Raw genomic sequence first — 22,481 nt, 5'->3', positions numbered from 1 at the left:
ATATATAAGATAATCCTTACCTTATTTTGTAACTATCACATAATTACAATTCAGCCCCTCTAGTTTAATTAATTACACTTGATCACAAAATTAATTCTTAATTAATTATTGACCAATATTAATTAAACAAATATGATTTCTCCTTTAATATATTATTCTTATAACATATTAATAAATCATAATAACCTCTCTCTCTTTATTTATTTCTCCAATCAAGTTGCTTTGGTGAAGGCAACCCAAAAGGACCATGCACCATCGGGTCAAGTACATACCAAAATAGTTATGGACTTAGACACTAATCCAACACAACCTTCTTCTTCTCAACCCCTCTGAAGTAATAAGTAATAGAATTCTGAATCTATCCTCTCTCTGAATGGTTGTCTACTCACCCGGTGTAAGGAGTACTCTGGAAGTTCTTGATGGCTGGGGCATATCAGGAAGCGAGAAACACGTTCCAGTACACTTAAAATTGAACTCATATAGATTGTCTGTAGATCTCACTGCTCAATTTAGGTGGACCACAATATCCCTGGTCGTCGTCAGATGAATGGTCCTTAAGATATAGTATTTAAGGAATTATGATCAAATATAAATTTTAGGATTTTAAGTTCACCCTGTCTTGTAACAAATAGTATGTCCTAAATTTGTCATAATTTTTCGTGTTTAAGTGGACCACAATATCGACGATCAACCAGACAAAGATGTGAATATGAAAGGTACCGACAAGTGGATAAAGGCTGTCTAAAAACTTTGATCCCAAATCACTCTTAAAGTTAGATATCAATTTTATTTTTGTTAAATTTGTCATAGTTTCTTCTAATTTAAATATTAGGGTTAAATTAAAAATAAAAAATAATGAAAATAAAAAATAAAAAAAACAAAGAAAAATCAGAAAAAATTAAAAATCCAAAAATAGTGTTATTTCTGTTTTGTTTCTTGTTTAGAAAAATATAAAAAATCCAAAAATATTTTTGTTTCCGTTTTAATTTGTGTGCTAAGTTTTCTTTTAGTTTTGTTTTGTCTTGAAAAGTGATTTTAGGTATAGATAAAACTTATGGAGTTTGAGTTGAAGATTTCTGAGCCAAAGCCTCGTCTGTGAGCATCGAAGAATTCTCATTCGAAGGAGCAAGAAATGAAGATCATTCTTTCAGCATTCAATCCTTCAACCCCAGAAGCAAGGTGAAGCTGCAATTGAAGATTATGTGACAGATTGCATTGAAGCCTCCTCAATCAGTCTGCTGCTATTGTTGTACCTGCTGAAGTGATCCAGAAAATTTGTTCTCTCTGATGTTCTCTCTGAAGATTCTCAAGCTGAAAGTGCTATCTTTCAAGAATCAATACGTCAAGCCTCCTCACCCAATGTGTGTTCAATGTCAAATCTTGAAGAAAAGCTCAAGTGCTCAAGATGAAATCATTCATTGAAGATTCATATGTTCATCCTGATGCTGTGAAGAATTTGAAGATTCATGTTGAAGCCAAGTTCCCAATGAATATTATCAAGAAAGCCAGCTACTTTTTAGTGGGAGCTTGTTGGGTCAATTAAGAAAAGAAAACTATAAACCAAGGGGGAGATTGTTAGGTCAAAATATGGTTTATACTTTGCTTTTCTGGGCAATAATATTTTTGCGTAATATTTTATGAATTTATGGCCTAGTTTGCGGCTGAGTTTACGGCCGTAAACACCTTAGGGCCGTAAACTCATTTACGGCCCATTTGTTTCCGGCCCATGTTCTACAAGTATAAATAGAGGTGTTAGGATGAGGAGTAGAGATTGATGAACCCTAGAGAGTTTACGGCCAGAGAGACAGAAGAACTATTGTGTGGGTGAATCTTGTGTAAGGAACTTAATTCATACTATCAATATATTCAAGATTCATAATATTCTTCTTCTCCTTCTCTTCTATTTTATCTGACATCAAACGTTTGATTGGGATTCCGCACCATCAAACGGATCTGATTGATACACAGGCAGATTTTCGGATCTGTTCTGAGATTATGCTTGTTGTTCTCAGACCTTCAGAATGCAGATTCAATCGGTGAATTACGGTTTGCGTTTTCTTCTCTATACTCTTGTGTTTTTCTTATGCTGATTCGCTTTAAAGACTAATTTTTGTTTTAGGATAGTTTAAATTTGCGCATTTACTTTTGTTTCTCTCCTATGCACAAATTTAGGGGGAGAAATAAAAACAAAACAAAAATTAGAAAATTTTCAAAAATCCAAAAACATCATAATATATATATATATATATATATATATATATATATATATATATATATATATATATATATTGGTTATGAAATCTATTTGAGGGAGATGTTTTGGGAAGTGATATTATCAAGTGATAACAGGCAACCTGAGTCTGCGTAACGTACCCAAAGTTGAAGGGTCTATGCTCTGGTTAGATGCGTCGGTAGGCACGAAAAATTTTAAATGGACATGACTAGGCAGAGTTGAACTTAGGAAATTTATAGACTTGACAAATCTTGACCTAGTTGGATACATTCAGCCTGACAATATGATGCTCGGATAGGTTGAGCAGGGAGATATATATGGGAATCTACTCGTCACATTAATTGAACCCGTACTTGGAACCCTGGCTTAACTTTTCCTCGATGTGTGGATTCTGTCCTTAATTCCGGTTGGATGGGGCGACTGGTAAATTCCGATAAATTAGGTCTGTAGAATATCATTTTCTTTCTTTCTGTCTGTTAGTCATATGTTGTCTCCTTTGCGTGATTTCCAATCCGACCTGGTACACAACATATGCAACTCTATTTCTCTGCAGGCTATATATAAATGTGTGAAATACTTCTTATCTGTTAGCCATATGTTGTCTCCTTTGCGCGACTTCTAATCTGACCTGGTACATAGCATATGCAACCTTCTTCTTCTCAACCCCTCTGAAATAGTTAGCAATAGAATTCTGAATCTCTTCTCTCTCTGAATGGTTGTCTACTCATCCGGTGTAAGGAGTACTCTGGAAGTTCTTGATGGCTGGGGCATATCAGGAAGCGGGAAACATGTTCCAGTACAATTAAAATTGAACACTTAAAGATTGTCTATAGATCTCGCTGCTCAATTTAGGTGGACAACAATATCCCTGGTCGTCGTCAGATGAATGGACCTTAAGATATAGTATCTAAGAAATTAGGATCAGATATAAATTTTAGGTTTTTAAGTTCACCTTGTCTTGTAACAAATAGTATATCCCAAATCTGTCACAAATTTTTCGTGTTTAAGTGGACCATAATACCGACGATCGACCAGACAAAGATGTGATTATGGAAGGTACCGACAAGTGGATAAAGGTTGTCTAAAAACTTTGATCCCAAATCACTCTTAAAGTTAGATATCATTTTTATTTTTGTTAAATTTATTATAGTTTCTTCTAATTTAAATATTAGGGGAGAATTAAAAATTAAAAATAATGAAAAAAAATCAGAAAAATTAAAAAATCCAAAAATAGTGTTATTTCTGTTTTATTTCTTGTTCAGAAAAAACAAAAAATCCAAAAATATTTTTGTTTCTGTGTTAATCTGTGTGCTAAGTTTTCTTTTAGTTTTGTTTTGTCTTGAAAAGTGATTTCAGGTATAGATAAGACTCATGGAGTTTGTGTTGAAGATTTCTGAGCCAAAGGTTTCGTCCGTGAGCATCGAAGAATTCGCATTCGAAGGAGCAAGAAATGAAGATCATTCTTTCAACATTCAATCCTTCAACCCCAGAAGCATGGTGAAGCTGTAATTGAAGATTATGTGACGGATTGCATTGAAGCCTCCTCAATCAGTCTGCTATTATTGTTTTACCTGCTTAAGTGATCCAGAAGATTTGTTCTCTCTGATGTTCTCTCTGAAGATTCTCAAGCTGAAAGCGCTATCTTTCAAGAATCAGTACATTTAGCCTCCTCACCCAATGTGCGATCAATGCCAAACTCTGAAGAAAAGCCCAACTGCTCAAGATGAAGTCATTCATGGAAGATTCATATGTTCATCATGATGCTGTGAAGAATTTGAAGATTAATGCTGAAGCCAAGTTCCCAATGAAGATTAACAAGCAAATTCAGCTACTTTTTAGGGGGAGCTTGTTGGGTCATTAAAAAAAGAAAGCTATAAACCAAGGGGGAGATTGTTAGGTCAAAATATGGTTTATACTTTGCTTTTCTGGGCAATTATATTTTTGTGTAATATTTTATGTATTTATGGCCTAGTTTGCGGCTGAGTTTACGGCCGTAAACACCTTACGACCGTAAACTCATTTACGGCCCATTTGTTTCCGGCCCATGTTCTACAAGTATAAATAGAGGTGTTAGGGTGAGGAGTAGAGATTGATGAACCCTAGAGAGTTTACGGCCAGAGAGACAGAAGAACTATTGTGTGGGTGAATCTTGTGTAAGGAACTTAATTCATTTTATCAATATATTCAAGATTAATAATATTCTTCTTCTCCTTCTCTTTTTATTTAATCTGACATCATCTGTTTGATTGGGATTCCGCACCATCAAACGGATGTGACTGATACACGGGTAATCAAAATCATTCAACGTATTGGTATAACAATACACAGGTCACTGTATTTTATGTGTTGGGAAAACATCGGGTTTTCCTAGGAAGTTCAACATTTTCACATGCGTAATTTATACAAAAGTTCAACAATTATACATGTTTTGAAAATCAACAAGCATATATTCACGGATCTTCACACTTTTTATAAACAATGATCTTTTCAGAAAATATCGGATTTTCTGGGTTTTATAAACTACACCAAATCATTTTACCACAACATTACTTATGAACTCACCAACATTTCATATTTTGATGTTTTTTTTAAAATAACTTGTATTCTCAGGTAACAGGTAAGCCGAAGAATAAGTACCAAGTAATGTCATGGTGTTTTGCTTAGATTATCTATCGGACAGTTTATGTTATGAAATTGTAATGTCTAAAACAATGTATTGGATGTAAACAATATCAGTTGTAATATTTCAATGCATGGTGATGAATTATGTTTTGATTCATGTATATTCATTGTGATAGTATTCAATTTAAGTCACAAGAGCCCTCGTACGTTTCCGTCATCTGGTTCGGGGGTGTGACACGGGGAGTTTAAATGACCTACTCGACGAGTTAGGAGACTGACTCCGCGAGTAGGTGCTTTTTGGGCGAAACCCTAATTTTGAGGGTTTGTGCCCTATTTAAACAACTTATCTCAGCCTCCATAGTCCCTATTACTTCAATAAAGCATTATCTCGAAAACCTAGCCTTGTGTGAGTGTCCTAAGGCCATTTTGGTGCATTTTGGTGAATTGTAAAGCTTGAATAGAGGAAGGAAGCTTGAGAGTTCAATTTGGGGCTTGGAGATTCAGATATTTTGTTCCATTTCCAGCTCATTCAATGGAAAATGCCCCTGTCTTGATCTTCCATGTGTTTATTTATCCTTAGGGGCTTGGATTTTGAGTATCTTTAGGGATTTCTAAGCCATTTTCGGATTTGTAAAGGGTTATATGGAGTTTTGACTTCAGATCTGGGTCATTGGAGGGGTCTCATGGCATAAATGTGCCAACTCTATGGCCATGAGATCCCCATGCACTTTGTTGAACATCTTTCTATCTCTTATAGTGGCCGATTTTTTCCCAACAATATGATCTTTATATAGTGTCACAATTAGGGTAAACCCTAATTGTCATGGCTTTCCATTTCCTTGAATCCATGGGTTCAAATACACCATGGAGCATCCTATGGGTTTTAGCCCAACTTGATAATCCATGGAGACTTAGCCCACTATACAAGTATGGATGATTTACACAATCAACCCATATATTTAATTAGTGTTCTTTTGATCACTTAATTAATTCCTAGATTAATTCTTTATCAATACTAATTAAATAATCTTATTAATATATTAGAACTTATAATATATTAAAAAACCTTAAGTGTTATTTCTCTCATTATAGTCTATCCAAATGCGTGATGCCATGCAACCCAAATGGACCATGCCAGGTCGGGTCAAGTCTTACCAATTATAGTTATGGACTTAGATATTAATCCAACATAGACTTAGTTAAGAATCCGTGAGACGGTTACATCTTCAATGCTACCTTTTTGTTAAAAGGTACTACCTAAAGTCCTGTATATTATAACCAGAGTCTCCCGTGGGAGAGCATGTCAAATGTGTATAGATCTATACGGGAAGCCATGATCCCGCACCGTGAATATTAGCTACAGTCCTTTGGGTGACAGTTTGTCATAAACGTTTCAACGCCTGAAGACCGCCGCCACAGGCATATTATGTTTAGTATCGTTATAAAACTCACCGGATATACAATTATTTTGGTATTCTGATTTTATGATTAAGTAGTTATTAAAACTATTCTTCATCTAACAAGTGCGATCTTCTTATAGCTTTATTATATAAAACTATGCCTCAACCTTTTAAGCATGTCAGTTGCTTACGATTTTCGGTCTTGGACATTAGAGACTGCCTATTACTTTAGGAAAATAAGGGATTTTCCTGTATCCAAAACAATCAACTAATATGAAAATAAGGGATTTTCTGTTGGATTAATGTCTAAGTCCATAACTATAATTGGTAAGACTTGACCCGACCCGGCATGGTCCATTTGGGTTGCATGGCATCATGCATTTGGATAGACTATAATGAGAGAAATAACACTTAAGGTTTGTTAATATATTTTAAGTTCTAATATATTAATAAGATTATTTAATTAGTATTGATCAAGAATTAATCTATAATTAATTAAGTGATCAAAAGAAGACTAATTAAATATATGGTTTGATTGTGTAAATCATCCATACTTGTATAGTGGGCTAATGCTCCATGGATTATCAAGTTGGGCTAAAACCCATATGATGCTCCATGGATGCTCCATGGTGTATTGGAACCCATGGATCCAAGGAAATGGAGATCCATGACAATTACGGTTTACCCTAATTGTAACACTATATAAAGATCATACTCTTGGAAAAATCGACCCACTAATGTAAGCTAGAGAAGGGCTAGCCGATTTTAGAAGTGTTCAAGTTTCTCTCAAGTTATTCCAGGTGCAATTGGTGTTGTGTGAACCATTTGAGGTGTCACACTTGGGGCACTAGGCACACAATCTTCTTGAGAACATTCTACACCGAAGAGGTATGTATTCTATCTTGTTATATTCATTGTTTTGTATGCTAGATTAGGATAATACCTTGGATGTTCATATTTGCATGTATAATAGAGAAAAAATAGATCCAAGGTATTTAGGGTTTCATGTACACTTAGGAGTGTTAGAATGCTCAAAACCAAATAGTGGTATCAAAGCCAAGGCTTGTTTTCAATTATACTTGATGCAAATTGCTGAAAATGCTAAAAAAAGTCGAATTTCGGGCATTCTGGGCACTGGACTCACCGAGTCCACTGATGAACTCACCGAGTCCATGAGTAAAATCATCCTACTTGTCGAGTAGTTTCATGCACTCGACGAGTAGGAGCCCCAGACAGCATATATTCGACTTTTTTGGCTAGAAATGGACTAGGAACATTACCCTAAGCTGTTTTTGGTCTTATAAACTTATTCTTGATGTGGTAATGTTCATACTAATCCAATTTCTAAGATAATTGTCATAATTTCAAGATTTGTATTAGTTTGTATGTTCATGCTAATTTCTTGAAGATTGATGATTTGAATTATATTGTTCTTAGATTAATAGAAAAGTTGTGTGAAATAGTTGATTTCAATCCATTTTAATCTAAGAGTTGATTCCAAAGTGTTTTTTGGTAACTTGTCCTCAAGTTATATGAAAAGTCACATTTAATAATCATAAAACTCATAAAAGTTGGAAAAGGTTACAAATATGAAGAGTCTTGTTCTAATTAAATGGTTTTATGACTCCATAACTTGTCCTCAAGTTATGGAGGTTCAAGAGTCTTTTCATTAAATAATAAAAAAAAGTGTAAACTTAATTAGTTCCATAAGTTATAAAATAAAGAAAATGAACATTATTTAATAGTTTAAAGTCTTCCATAACTTGTCCTCAAGTTATGGAAATTGAAGAGTCTTTTAATTAAAACTACTTTAAACTCATAAGTTATGGAGTTAATTAGTGTTGAATAGTTTCAAAACTTGCCCTCAAGTTTTGGAATTTGTAAAGTTTTCACTTATGAATACTTTAATTCCATGTTAAGCCCTTAGAGTTTTAAAAGTTAAAATTCAACTCTTATACTTTATAATATTATAAGTTAATAATATATATATATATATATATATATATATATATATATATATATATATATATATATATATATAAGAGTAAAGTCAGTCTTACCGTTACTAGCCCTCATTCACGAAGCCGGTCTATAAGGGGGGGTATAAGGTTACTGCCTATAAAATGGCAGTTTAATGGGTGTCCACTCTCACCCACCGCTTCCTTCACTGGTGGAGGGTCGTTAGCCGAACGGGTAGGACAAAGACTATAAGTTCTCCTTTCATTAAAAGTATTAATGATAAATACTAAGTAACTAAACACTTATAATTCCCAATCTTAGTTACTTAGGAAAATGTGAATAAGGTGCTAACCCATGAAATTACACTTGGCACTTTGCTTAAGTCGGTTGGTGGAGCGTGTGTGGTTTACCAGCACACTAGCTTGATTTACCAAGGTAGGCAAAGGGTTTCTTAAAGTTTAATCATAGGCCGGTGGATCGTGTGTGGTTTACCGGCACATCGGTTAGGTGATAAACATTTAAGAGTACCAAGTAATTTGCATGGTTACTTCACACCTTGTTTTGTGATCCTCGGCATCCCAGTCACAAAACCTGAAGGGCACACTCGAGATTGAAACATGCCATTGAAAAGTTCAATGAATCTCAAAAGATCTAGGAGTTTCAAATCCAATTAAAACTTAATTAATATTTCGTTTTTCATGGTGGAAATTGGTAAATCGTCATTTACCTACCTTCAACTATTTTATAACTTGGATTACATCATCCCTCTTCCAGTTATAAATAGGTTGTTGGGTCCTAGCCTTAATATTGCATATTGGGTGTTATATTAAGGACTTTTAAATCAACTAAACTTGAATATCTCCCAAAATATGTCTAGTTTAGACATCTATGATCTTCCTAAGTCTCTTGGAACTTCACTTCCTCCACCTCCTCCAATTATTCTCCCTAACCCACAAGTTCTAGGTCACTCAAGCCCTATTGGCAATGCAAGGTCTAGGTATGATCGCATCTTGGAGATGAAGTCACATATTGACAAGTCGGGAGAGTTGGGTGTCAAAGTCTTGAGAAAGTTGGTGGTTAAATCACTTTCTAAGTCACATAGTGAGTTCCTTTGGGACTCCTATGAAACAGACTATGACAAGACCCTTAATGACCTTATCTATTTGCTTGGTACTGCTGAATCAGCAATGATTTGGAAGGCTAGTAAAGCAAATTTGATTAGAAGATCGACTTCCCAAAACTTTATGGACATTGACAATGGTGACACTGGAAATCCAAAAAAAGCATTCTCTTCCCAATGGAAAGGGGATCGGCCATAGTTAACTCGGTTGACCAAATGGTAAAGAGAAATGCTAAGTCTGTGATAGTCCCATGTACCATTATCTAAGGATGGTAAAGTCAATGAGTTTGACTTTAATTTCAGGTAAAGTCCATTGTCTAACTCTGTTAAGTTTCTACTCTGAGATTCTTGATACATGATGTGACTGGGTCACATGTTGATGTTTTAAGAATCAAAGAGAACTGAAGAAACTTAAAGAAAGAATATGCGGAATCTGATCGCGTAGATGGATTTCTACAGCATAGTTTGAAGATTAGATTCTTGAGCTACTTCTTAGGAGTTATGAGATATTGCTTTGGAATAGATAACAACAAGTTTTCATATGGATTGTAAGGATAAGTTCTTCCGCAAAGTTTTTAAAATAAAGGGAAAAGTTTTTAATTTTACTTATTTTAAATATCCTTACAATGGCATTTGTGAAAGAAATTGTTGTTTATATGATTCCATTGATGGCAATAATGGAAAATGGTTTTGATTCTTTCATTTGTGGTAGTGTCTAAATTTACCAAATAAAGAAAAATTTCTCATCACCCAAGTTTCAATTGGACCGAAACTTGGAATCATGCAAGTTGTATACTATGATGAATGAGAACTTTCAAGCATTGGAAAATTAAGACTAATTACTTGTTCACATGGATGTGTGAGTCAAGTAAAAGACTAAGGGATCGAGTACACATTCTTGTGCACTGATCAAGCCCACCACAAATAATAGATAAGACTATTCGTCATGATTTACTAAGTTTAGTAAATATGGTTGTACTTATAAGTCTAAGTATAATTCTGAAGCATTGGAAAAGTCTCGATGTATGGCAGAACGAATGAGAAGAATCAAATTAGGCAGAAGGATAAAAGTTTCTCAAATTTGAAAAGATGGGAGAGTATTTTATGATATATGATCATCTTAATGATTAAGAGACCTTATCACAATTCATCCTCTAAGTGCATTCTGATAGCTAAGAAGAGGAGTTGGGAATTGTTGAAGTGGTTAAATCAAGAAGATGAGTCATACTTCGTTCCAAATCAATTCTTAGATTTATACTCTAAGACTGTAACTTGAGTGACATATCTTAAAGAAAGGTTTAAAAACACGTGTCAAATGTAAGAGTAAAAGTGTCCTACTCTTGTACATTTGAAGTTGGTAACTTGTGATGTTTTGGATAAAACAAAGACCAACTTAGGCCAATTGTGTGAAGTGTTTGTCTTGATAAAGAATCCGCACTATCCCTTGAATATTTGACAAGAGAGTCTTATATGTCAAGAGGACAGTGGGAGTCTTAAAGCTCTTGAAAGTCTCAAGAACTAATCAAGAATAAAACCTGAGGTTCTTCACTAGCACACGACTTGAGGTTTATAACCTATCGTGTTGACATTTCTATGCCCATTCCAGTTAAAGTTGGCTTTGCATATGAGTTCTTAGAGTCCTCAATTGGTTGCACAACTACTTCGAAGCTATGGCAGGCCCTTGTGCTGCCAAATGGTAAGAACTTAAGATTGCACAAGTTCAATCCATATGAGTTTGGATTTGTCACTAACCTTGTCTTGTGATTATGGTTTTGACAAATTCATATGGGTGAGAACTCATACACCATAAAAATCTAAGTGTCATAAGGTTTCTCTCCGATTCATGAAAATGATGGTGAGGAAACACTTCCACTAAGTAGATTTGTAAGTAGATAGTAATCTTTGCATTCTCAAAGTTGTTAGTAGGCACACTAGCATGGACTTATGAGAAATAGAAAAGGTCTAAACAATTAAGACTATGATTACGGAATCCCTTTTCATAGTTCTGAAATTGTTTAGACACACCTGTGAGCTATCTAAGATAAGGTGTATGATTTTGTTAAAGTCTTATCAAAGCAATCTAGTATCATAAATCTGAACTTTGGTAAAAAAAAAAAGTCAATAGCTGATTTCTGAGTTCCTGTCAAAGCTAGTGGGAGCATAAGTTTTATGTTAATAATCATCATGTTAGTGGGAGCATGATAATTATGATAAGTGTTGCAAGTTAGCAATGTTAATTATAGAAAACAAAAGTTTCAATTCGTGAGGTTGCAGGGGTTGAAAAAAGTTGTTTTGCTATAATTAAGGGAGAGGAAATTATACTTCATTTAAATTATGAAAAGCTTAGATTGAGTTTATAATCATTCTAAAGAGCTTATATTGAGATTTTAATCACCTTTAGTCAAGAATATATATATATATATATATATATATATATATATATATATATATATATATATATATATATATATATATATGAATTTCATGTTGGATTGGTTCAACTTAAGATTATTCTATATAATGCGTTCTCAAAATTCGATTATGATTACGACATCCCTTTTCATAGTAAAATTTTGAGAATATGGCAAACAAAAAATTATTATGGCAAAAGAATGGTCTAGAACCATGTCTTTATGTGAAACATCATGAATCGTGTCCCATTTACTTTGGGTACAAGATCGATTACTTGTGTAATAATATTTTTTCTTTCTGAATTTTCCAAATGCCTTGGGGCATTAAGGAGGAAAATGTCTAGAATTGGATATGACTAAAGTGATTAAGCAATTGTCGAGGACAATCTAAGGTTTACCAAAGATTGGTTGCTCAAGGACAGTTGGAAGTATAGTGTGAATTTTGGAAGGGCCATATTGACATAGTCTGAAAAGAGGCAACTCTTGTTCAGAAGTAGTAGTCAAAATGGGAATATAGAGGTGTCTCTGTAGATAGAAGCAATCTATGTAAGATTAGAAAGAACTTAGTGCAAGAAGCATGTTCAAAGCAATGCATACTTTGAACATAAGGCTTTGTGTCCATGGAGTAGGTCTTCATTGGAATACCCTGTAATGGTTTTTGACAAGTCTTTGTGACTTTGTACACATTCATTGCAAGAGGGTAGTGCATTTAAGTTTAAATCCTAACAAGATTTCAATTTGGGAGTGTGAAATTAGAATCATTGAAAGTTTGGTCAAATGGTTTATTTCACAAAGTAAGGATCATAGATAAACATTGAGTGCATACTTGGTGTATGGCAAAGCTATTGTTTAGGAAAAATAGTGTACATGCTTGGAGCATGAGATACCTAGTGTTTTAATTCAAGTATAAAGTTGATAAAACAATGAATAAAGAGTAATCAGTATGGTGATAAATAGAAGTGGTCTATTTATATTCATAGGGTTTGATACCATATTTTATTCATTTATTCTTGTGTTTCACTTTGCATGTTTTGACTTCCATAATAACTAGGTTATTCTTCTGGAATGACTAAGTTATTTAAACCATCCACAGTCGGCCATATGTTGGAAGTAGATATGAATCAAGACTGTCATGGGTTGGCTTGTAGAGGTCCAAGTTGGTGGACAAAGTTGTGCTACAACACTCATGAGTGCTCATAAGTTCTGAGTATTGGATTCAACCCGCGCTCATTGGAATCACTTCATGGATTTTATCACGAGTGATCATGAGACAATAATATCTTATATTCTTCAAACCTAGTGATATGAGTTGTTAATATGAGTTGGTTATACATTGATTGCACGAAACCGCATTGGTAACTCGATGTGATAAAACATGTCTTTGTGTATGATTCAACAAGTAGCAGAACAAGCCATATGAGTCGAAGTTTCTCCATTCCTTCGGGATAAAAGTGATATATGTGGGCCCTCGATGATTTAACGATGACACATGTGAGTGCTTGGCCAAGCCAGGACTGATTTGATTTGTTCAATCAGTAAGTCGTCATAAATCGGAAATCGGGAAACAACAGATGGACAGAGAGAATGATTTACAATCCATGTCTCAGTCCATATGATATCTAAAATGGAGGAATATATGATCCCTTATCTAATGGACAAGTCATTGACAAAGGTTAGAGATCATCGGCAAGGTCAGAGTTCGACCAAAGCTTTTGAGAGCTACGATTGCCAGTTGGTTCTTGAAGTCATACACAATAAGAGTTTTAGAGTTATCCAAGTGGCAGACTGTTGGATTTATGTCTAAGTCCATAACTATAATTGGTAAGACTTGACCCGACCCGGCATGGTCCATTTGGGTTGCATGGCATCATGCATTTGGATAGACTATAATGAGAGAAATAACACTTAAGGTTTGTTAATATATTATAAGTTCTAATATATTAATAAGATTATTTAATTAGTATTGATCAAGAATTAATCTATAATTAATTAAGTGATCAAAAGAAGACTAATGAAATATATGGGTTGATTGTGTAAATCATCCATACTTGTATAGTGGGCTAATGCTCCATGGATTATCAAGTTGGGCTAAAACCCATATGATGCTCCATGGATGCTCCATGGTGTATTTGAACCCATGGATCCAAGGAAATGGAAAGCCATGACAATTATGGTTTACCCTAATTGTAACACTATATAAAGATCATACTCTTGGAAAAATCCAAGGAAATGGAAAGCCATGACAATTATGGTTTACCCTAATTGTAACACTATATAAAGATCATACTCTTGGAAAAATCCAAGGAAATGGAAAGCCATGACAATTATGGTTTACCCTAATTGTAACCCATGGATCCAAGGAAATGGAAAGCCATGACAATTATGGCCCACTAATGTAAGATAGAGAAGGACTAGCCGATTTTAGAAGTGTTCAAGTTTCTCTCAAGTTATTCCAGGTGCAATTGGTGTTGTGTGAACCATTTGAGGTGTCACACTTGGGGCACTAGGCACTCAAGCTTCTTGAGAACATTCTACACCGAAGAGGTATGTATTCTATCTTGTTATATTCATTGTTTTGTATGCTAGATTAGGCTAATACCTTGGATGTTCATATTTGCATGTATAATAGATAAAACATAGATCCAATGTATTTAGGGTTGCATGTACACTTAGGAGTGTTAGAATGCTCAAAACCCAACATTTTCCTGGTGCACTATTTACAATTCTTAACACAAACATTCATATGCATTTCATACTTTTATAAGAAAATAAGGGATTTTCTTGGAAAACGCACGAACTTTGGAATTGCATAAATTTCTCAAAACCCACTTATGAACTCACCAACTTAATTGTTGACACTTTTTCTTTGAAATAACTTGTATTCTCAGGGAACCGCTAAGCAGGTTTGGAAATCAACTTTTGGGGATTAACACTCTGACGTTAATTACGTGTAAAATGGAGATTAGGAGGCCAGATCTATGGTTTTGATGTGTTAAGAGCCATTTAAAACGAATGTATTATAATGATCAAGGATGGACTCGACGAGTCGTTCTTGGGACTTGGCGAGTCGAGGTGTATTGACCACCAAATCCTTTCTGTTGGTGGACCAGATGATAGTGTGGAAGGTCCCTCAGTTGTTTAGGCTCATAAGGGACCTGGGAATCATGGGACTCGACGATTGTTCGAGCAAACTCGGCGAGCCCAAGGAAATCTCCCAATCTTCGAAGATGAACTCGAAGAGTTGTTCATACAAATCGGCGAGTCATAGACTGGACGCATTCATACGCTGAAGATGAACTCGACGAGTTCAAGGAAGAACTCGACGTGTCGGTTGAAGATTGACTGAAGTGTTGTTGGAGGTGAACTCATCGAGCTCTTGCTAGACTCGATGAGTGGGGACGAGTTTGTAGTATTCTGTGGACGAAAGGACTCGATGAGTTGGCGAACCAACTCTGCGAGTCTGGTCGACCAAAAGTTGACTTGCCCAGGGTATGACTTTGACTTTGCCTTTGACCTGGATTCGAGTTGAACCTTGTAGGGGTTCAAGTTGATAAATTAGAGGGGTTGTTGTGTAGGGATTGAGGAGTCAAGGAGAGCCGACTTTCACACCGAGGACAGTGTAGACACTACACGACTTGGAGGTGAGTTTCCTTCTAGTAGGGGTGGGTCTACGGCCACAACGCCGACCCACCAGCAAGGGCGGTGTGTAGATGGTTGTCTTTATGATAATCACCAATGGTTGATGTGTGATATGATTAATGTTCTTGATATGATCATTGTATCTGATACGCTTGTTGTGCTTGATATGTATTAGTAATAGCAGGGGTGGAATAGTCCCTGGATACCGGTTGAAAGATACCGAAGGGGAGGGTTGCTCCCGATTACCAGTTGAAAGATATTAAAGGGGAGGGTAGTTCCCAGTTACCAGTTGAAAGACACCAAAGGGGAGGGTAGCTCGTAGTTACCGGTTGAAAGATATCAAAGGAGAGGGTAGTTCCCATTTACCGGTTGAAAGATACCGACGATTATGCATTATTTGATATGGGTATGATGGGGGAACTCAGTAAGCTTTGTGTTTACAGTTTCAGTTTTGGTTTCAGGTACCTCTTCGTCTAAGGGGAAGGAGTCGGCGGTGTAGCAACGCATCATACACACATATGGTTTCCGCATGGAGATTTCTATGATTGTACTCTGATTTTTATTACTTTTTATGATACGGTTTTCAGACACGTTGTTATGGTTTTGTTTTTTAAAAAAAATTAATATGACATTGGGAATGTTTGGTAAACTATGTTATGAACCTCGTATTTAAAAATGAAATTTTTAGCCTCGAAAATTGGGATGTTACAAAAAGGTTAACTTATTTTCAAAGTGCTTTTTTTTAATTTAACATGTTGGTGACCTAATCTTCGTCCTACACAAAACCAAACATGCATCACAATATAGAAATCCGACCATACACGATTACCTTATAAAACAAATTATTTCCCAAGAGTTTTCAGGCTCTCCTACATGACCACCGATATTCCCTAAGGGCACTCCATAGGTGATAACTAGTAAGCACAACTAACATACAGTTCCATAGGTTATTATCACAAAGCAGCATGCTCAATACCAGGAGACAGTCCTACCGATTGCTATAGCATAGAAGCACACTCAATACCTGAACGTATTTCTAACAGACCACATATAGAGTCTTCAGCATGACTGGACTGCCTCACCGGGGATTCAGCCTATTTTGACCACTCTCAAAACCTTCAGCATGTCTGGACCGACTCTCCGGGCCTTCATCCTGTCTGGACCGTTCTCTGGTACTTCGATCTGACTAATACGCCCGGCTGGCCTTCAGTCTATCTGGGTTGCCTTAGGTCTGTTGAGCAAAACCCTGGACCCATCCTGGCTCCTTCTCCAATATAGCCAGCTCTCCCTTACTTGGGGTTTCGAGCTCTTGATCCAATTCACATGTTATAATCACGACCTAACCATGCCAACAAACTGATCCAACCCTAATGTTACCTTCAGCACCCCCAGATACACATGAAGGATCACCCCATCAATAGTAGAAGACGTCCACATCACCAATCAAAACAAGATCACATACTTGACCGAGACTGCACAGATCCTACCCATACAAAACCAGCCCAAGAAGACTTCTAAGGCGATCTCAATGGTTTCCCAACCCTAGTCTGCTAAAATAAGAAATTCCAATCTACCACCGAGGGCAAACTTACTAAAGGACCAAGGGAAACAGAAACACACTGCACTAGAGAGGTTTTCCGATCAATGTCTACCCACCAAATCTGAAACAGCAGTTCAAACAGCAACTGTCAAAAACCTTCAATTCCTAACACTCAGCTTGAAAATTTCCAATTCTCCCCCACTTAGGGTTCTAACTACCACCCACCGGTTAGAGATCAACCCAAAATAGAAGAAATTCAACCCAGGATATAACTTACCTAATACAGCAAAATTCAACACGATACCATTTCCCGATACCATCCCGAAGAATACAAGAGATGTCACACTCTCAATAGCATCCGAATAAATCCTGACTTCTTCCTCCTAGGCTACCCTAACCATCCTAAGGAAACTTCCCCTTCGATCCCCAGGTGACATGAGCTAATCTCTATTTGCAATCTCACTAATAATCCGGCACTTGGCCTACTCGAGAATATGGTACCTAGCTTGCCTCGCAAGATACTCATGCTACATTGACTCACCTGCGCTTACCAGCACTGAAATACTGCTGCCAACCTCTATGACCAATGGACCCCGAGCTGGAAATATAACCTAATCCTAGGGTCACAATCCTGCGGACTCAGGAAAAACTATAAGGGTACAACCCTTTCCATAGATGATCAAATTCCAATCCATCAATCAACCATTCTACTTCCCATCCTCTAACGAATCGCTAAACTCTAACTACCTATAATCCTTTGATATTAAAAGTTTCCTAAAACTTCCAATGACCTAACGACTCATGAAGTTCATCAACACATAGATCAAACAAAACAGGTAGCTAGCTTGAAATCACCGCTTATCCACACTCAACAGTATTCCAAGGCAAGACAAATACCGATCAAGGAAAATTTGACCGTAATATTATTACAAAATGGAATTTCCAATTACATATCAGAGATTTCTTATGGCTCGACTTTGACATCCTGAGGAACGATGACCGTTGGAATCCGAATTCCTTCCGTCCCCAAAGTAGGACAGCTAGACCTAAAATGACCTGGCAGGTGATAGTGAAAGCCTATATGATCCTTCTTGCAATCCCGTTGCACATTCCCTCTCTCTCCACAATTGAAACACCTGAACTTGTGACAAGCAAATCCGTGGGTTCCCCTACACTTGCCACACACCTCCTAATCCTCCTGACTTCCAGTACCCAGGTCAGCAGCCTTTGACTATTCGCCCTCTGCTAAAAGGTCCTTCCTCCTTTTTCCTAGTTGTGACCCCACAACCAGCATTCCCCCAGTAGTCATTATGGTAGCAACATCTCTCACAGATTGCAAGGCTACAACTTGCTCTTCGAGCTTGGAGATCACCCTAGCAGTGACCCGGTCCACGACACAGAATAATTCTTCTCTCAAAATATGAGAAACCTCCACGGAAATCATCTCCCGTATCTTATCAACAGACAATACCGACATATCTTGGCCATTAGCTCCCGATCCTGATCCAGATCCCGCCTCAATTCTTTTCGTCATCACCTTACTGAACATAACCTAGGGAGATATCAGACATCCCATATAATAATAGGGAACCAACTCCCATCAAATCCCTAGGGGTTGTGACTTCCTTGATACGCGTATGGGTCATTTGCTTTCAGTAGTATGGGCCCATACTACCTTCCACATCTACCCATATTTGTCTCAAGTATCATCACAAAGCCCTAACAATATACAAATGCATGGCGAGCGCTCAATCCTTACTTCTTAGAGGAAGGCTAAATATCTCATAACCGATCAACTGACCCCATACAACTCATCCTACCACCAATTGCCACATGACCCTCCATTGGTTCCAGTTAACTATTGCATGAATACAATCACATGCCACACGACTTAAACAATCTTAGACTAAAAGATTTAATCTTACAACGGCTGGACTCATACGAGAGCTGCGCAGCAGGACCAAATCCCCATCCTGATTCCTAAGCTAACTATCGAACAAAGACGTGAAACCCTGCGTTGGGAAGTTTCCCAAACTCCCAAATCACATACCCCTCGATCCAATAAGCCAACTGGGACACCTTCCTTCTTGAAGAGACTGTGAACTCATCCTAAATCCACACTTCCTTTTGTTCCTGAACCCTTGAATAACTTTCCCCCACTTTGGTTCCACTGACATCTTACAGCACGCCCGACTGGAAAGATCCCCAATCCTTCGTAACATCCAGTGATCAATCTTATTGGCAACCAATGCTTACCACTGTTAGTGTTCTCAGAAACTAACTAACACTAAATTCGTAAGACCCCTAAAGACTATTGGAATACTTCCCGGGTTCCAATCACACTTGCTATAGTTACCGCATCTCGAGAATTCAATTTATACGAAGATGTCCCCTCACTACTACCCTAAAACCCATGGTATGCAGATGGCATATAATCCAAATATAAGTAGTAAATAAAATCTCAAGATACAACAATTCATATGGGTGCGAGCCAATATCAATAAAATCATAAATAAAAACTGATATGAAAGCAAAAGATACACACCTGCAACATCAGAAGCTGCTCGCGTCTCCTCTGTAATCAACTAGAAACCCCTGCTCCTCGCCGCAGGCGCCTCTACCCGGCCTGACGGCCATCGGTGATCCTCAATGTCGCAGGGGCAGGTGCTATAACCTGTCCCGTTGCAGCCAAAATCGGACATTGGGCCTTCTTGTGGCCCCGCTGACTACAATGGAAACATATTAGGTATGATCCCTGGCTGGTGGCAGCAGTACAATCCCTGCTATAATGACCGATATGGCTGCACCTAAAACAGCCAGAATCTCCACCATTTCCACTCCTAGAACTCATGCGCTAACTGCTGCACCTTAATAACTGGTGCAAAATCAGCCCGGAACCTAGTCGAGAAGTCACTCTGTGTCATCACGTCCAACACGGCATCATCTCCAATAGCATGTCCAACCTCCTCCCACCAATCACATGCTCTTTTCTTTAGGAGACAGGAGGCGAGTCGGACCTTGTCCCCCTCGGGACACCGGCTAGAACGAAAGGCATTGGTGACATCTGCCAACCACCAACTGCTATCAATGGGGTCCTTAGCCCCATGATAGTCTGGAGCCCCACATGCTCTGAACTCCCTGAACGTCAAAGTGCGCGCCCCCATCATGGCCGCCATCTCGGTGCGGAACGCACCCAATCGCTCGTCCAAAATCCCCAAAATGCCCTCCTTGATCGTACCAAAGATCACAGGAGTCTGTTCTAAAATATTGTGCGTAATCTCAGCTGAAATAAACTCTCAACTGCTCATTGAGCTGCTCGGCTCCAGAGCCCAAACCTGATCCCTCACTAGCAACTAAACTGCCCACCGGTCTACCTCGTAGCGTCACCATACTGCAATATAATATGACAATCATCATATTACACATCACTATCGAGGGATCACACACGCACTACAAGTTTCATGGCTTTATCTCAGCCCTCCTTGACTCGAGTACTGATCCTCTGCTTTCAGTAGTACGGGCCCATACCACCTTCCACATCTATCCGTACTTTCCTCAAGGGTTGCCTCGACTCCACCAAGTCCCTTTTTCACTACTACTGCTACTCCCAGCACTACTCTCATCCTGCGCTTGCCCTAGGGTAATCACCATCCCACTCTATGCCATCAGCTGCATAAGAATTCACTGCTATCTCCCCTAACTAGCTCGCGAATACCATTACATATCACTAAGACTAGATAATTCTTCGACTGAGAGATACTACCCTATAACGGTTGGACTCAAACAAGAGCTACAAAATAGAGCTAGACCTAACCTTATAAAATATTTAGTCCTCGCAATATGTAACTTAACATATTCGTTTACTAGTTAGTAAAAGATAACTATGACTCCTAAAAGCACAAAGCAAGCAACATTCGAGAATTAAGTAACATAATCAACCATATACTAATCAGGCCATCATCCTGACAAATCTGTACTAGCATGCAGTTCATAAAGTTAATACACATATAGCAGGCACATAAGGCATCATTCCTAGATCCTTAGCCCTAATTGATGGGTTTTATGTACTCTAGCATCCATATGGTGCACATACAACCCTAATGATTTGGATCTAAGTTTTCTCTAATTATACATGCAATATTCTTTTTCCAAAGTATGAAGCCTAACTAGCATGCAACTTTGATATATGTATCATAAAAAACTAGTTAGAAGATTACCTTTTTATGTAGTTTGTAGAACTTGGCCTTATAAGAGCTTAGCACCCCAAGTGTGATGCCTCAAACAAGTCACAAACACCAATAAACAATTAGATGATAATGAGAGAGGTTTAGATGACATAAAGTCGGCTAGCCCTTCTTGGAATGCAAGTTTTGTCCGATCTTAGAGCTTAGGGTACACATTTATATTGTAGAAAACCAAGAGTCTTTTGTAACCCTAATTCTTACACTTAAGCTTATGATCCAACAATTGATTTGGACTAACACTTCATGGACTAACTCATAAGCTTAGCCCATCACAAATCAATCATGGATCATTAGCCCAAACCATATGTATCATTGATTTACTCAATCGGTCCCTGTTAATTTAATTAGTCTCTTTTGATCACTAAATTAATTCTTGATCAATACAAATTAAATAATATGATTTATTAATTAATATATTATACTTATAATATATTAATAAATCACAACTAACCTCTTTCTCAAATATCCATCCTATCATATTGTTCTGGTGAAGGCAACCCGAAATGGACAATGCTACTATCGGGTCAAGTACATACCAATTATAGTTATGAGCTTAGACACCTAATCCAACACTAATCTAGCTTGCAGTTCTCATAAACATATCATAACATAAACTTGTATGGGTAATTTGGGAGTACTTACTTAAGCTCGGCTGATTGCATGCACCACACCCTTTTCTCTTTTTTAAAGTTCCTTTCGCTTTTCTAAAATTCTTTTCTTTTTCTCAAATTCCTTTTTATAAAAATGATTTTTTTATCTTTTGAAAATTTTCATACCAAGTCCTCAGTTTGGGTTCAGACACACCTGATAGTGTGCCCGAATCCCTCAAACCAAGGCTCTGATACCAACTTGTAACATCCTAAAAATAAAATCCAGAAATTTCATTTTAAATCATTTAAGAAAACCCATGATTCATCAAACAGCATAATAAAATCCCAAGTCATCTAACACCATATAAAAATATTGTATCAAAACATGTGTCAATAGATCTGAGTCTAAACATCCCAGGCTGAAAATTGTGGTGTGTGTCATGCATTCATTCCGAGCTTTTCCCCTTGCTACTGGAAGTACCTGAAACCAAAACTGAAAACTATAAGCATGGAGCTTAGTGATTCTCCCCCAAAATACCACATACCATACACATAATCACATACTAAAAACATCGGGCCCCACCCGGCATCAGACGAATCTGGCATCAGGCCCCGCCTGGCATCAAGCCTCGCTCGGTATACAATTCTATTTCTACTAGTCCCCGCCTGTCTTTGGGCCCTGCCCGCTATACACATACAATTAATAACATATAATCAGGCTAG

The sequence above is a fragment of the Lactuca serriola genome, chromosome 8 (assembly GCF_051521515.1).
Source record: "Lactuca serriola cultivar US96UC23 chromosome 8, Lser_US96UC23_V15, whole genome shotgun sequence".
NCBI lineage: Eukaryota > Viridiplantae > Streptophyta > Magnoliopsida > Asterales > Asteraceae > Lactuca > Lactuca serriola.
Note: the sequence above shows the minus strand (reverse complement) of the source record.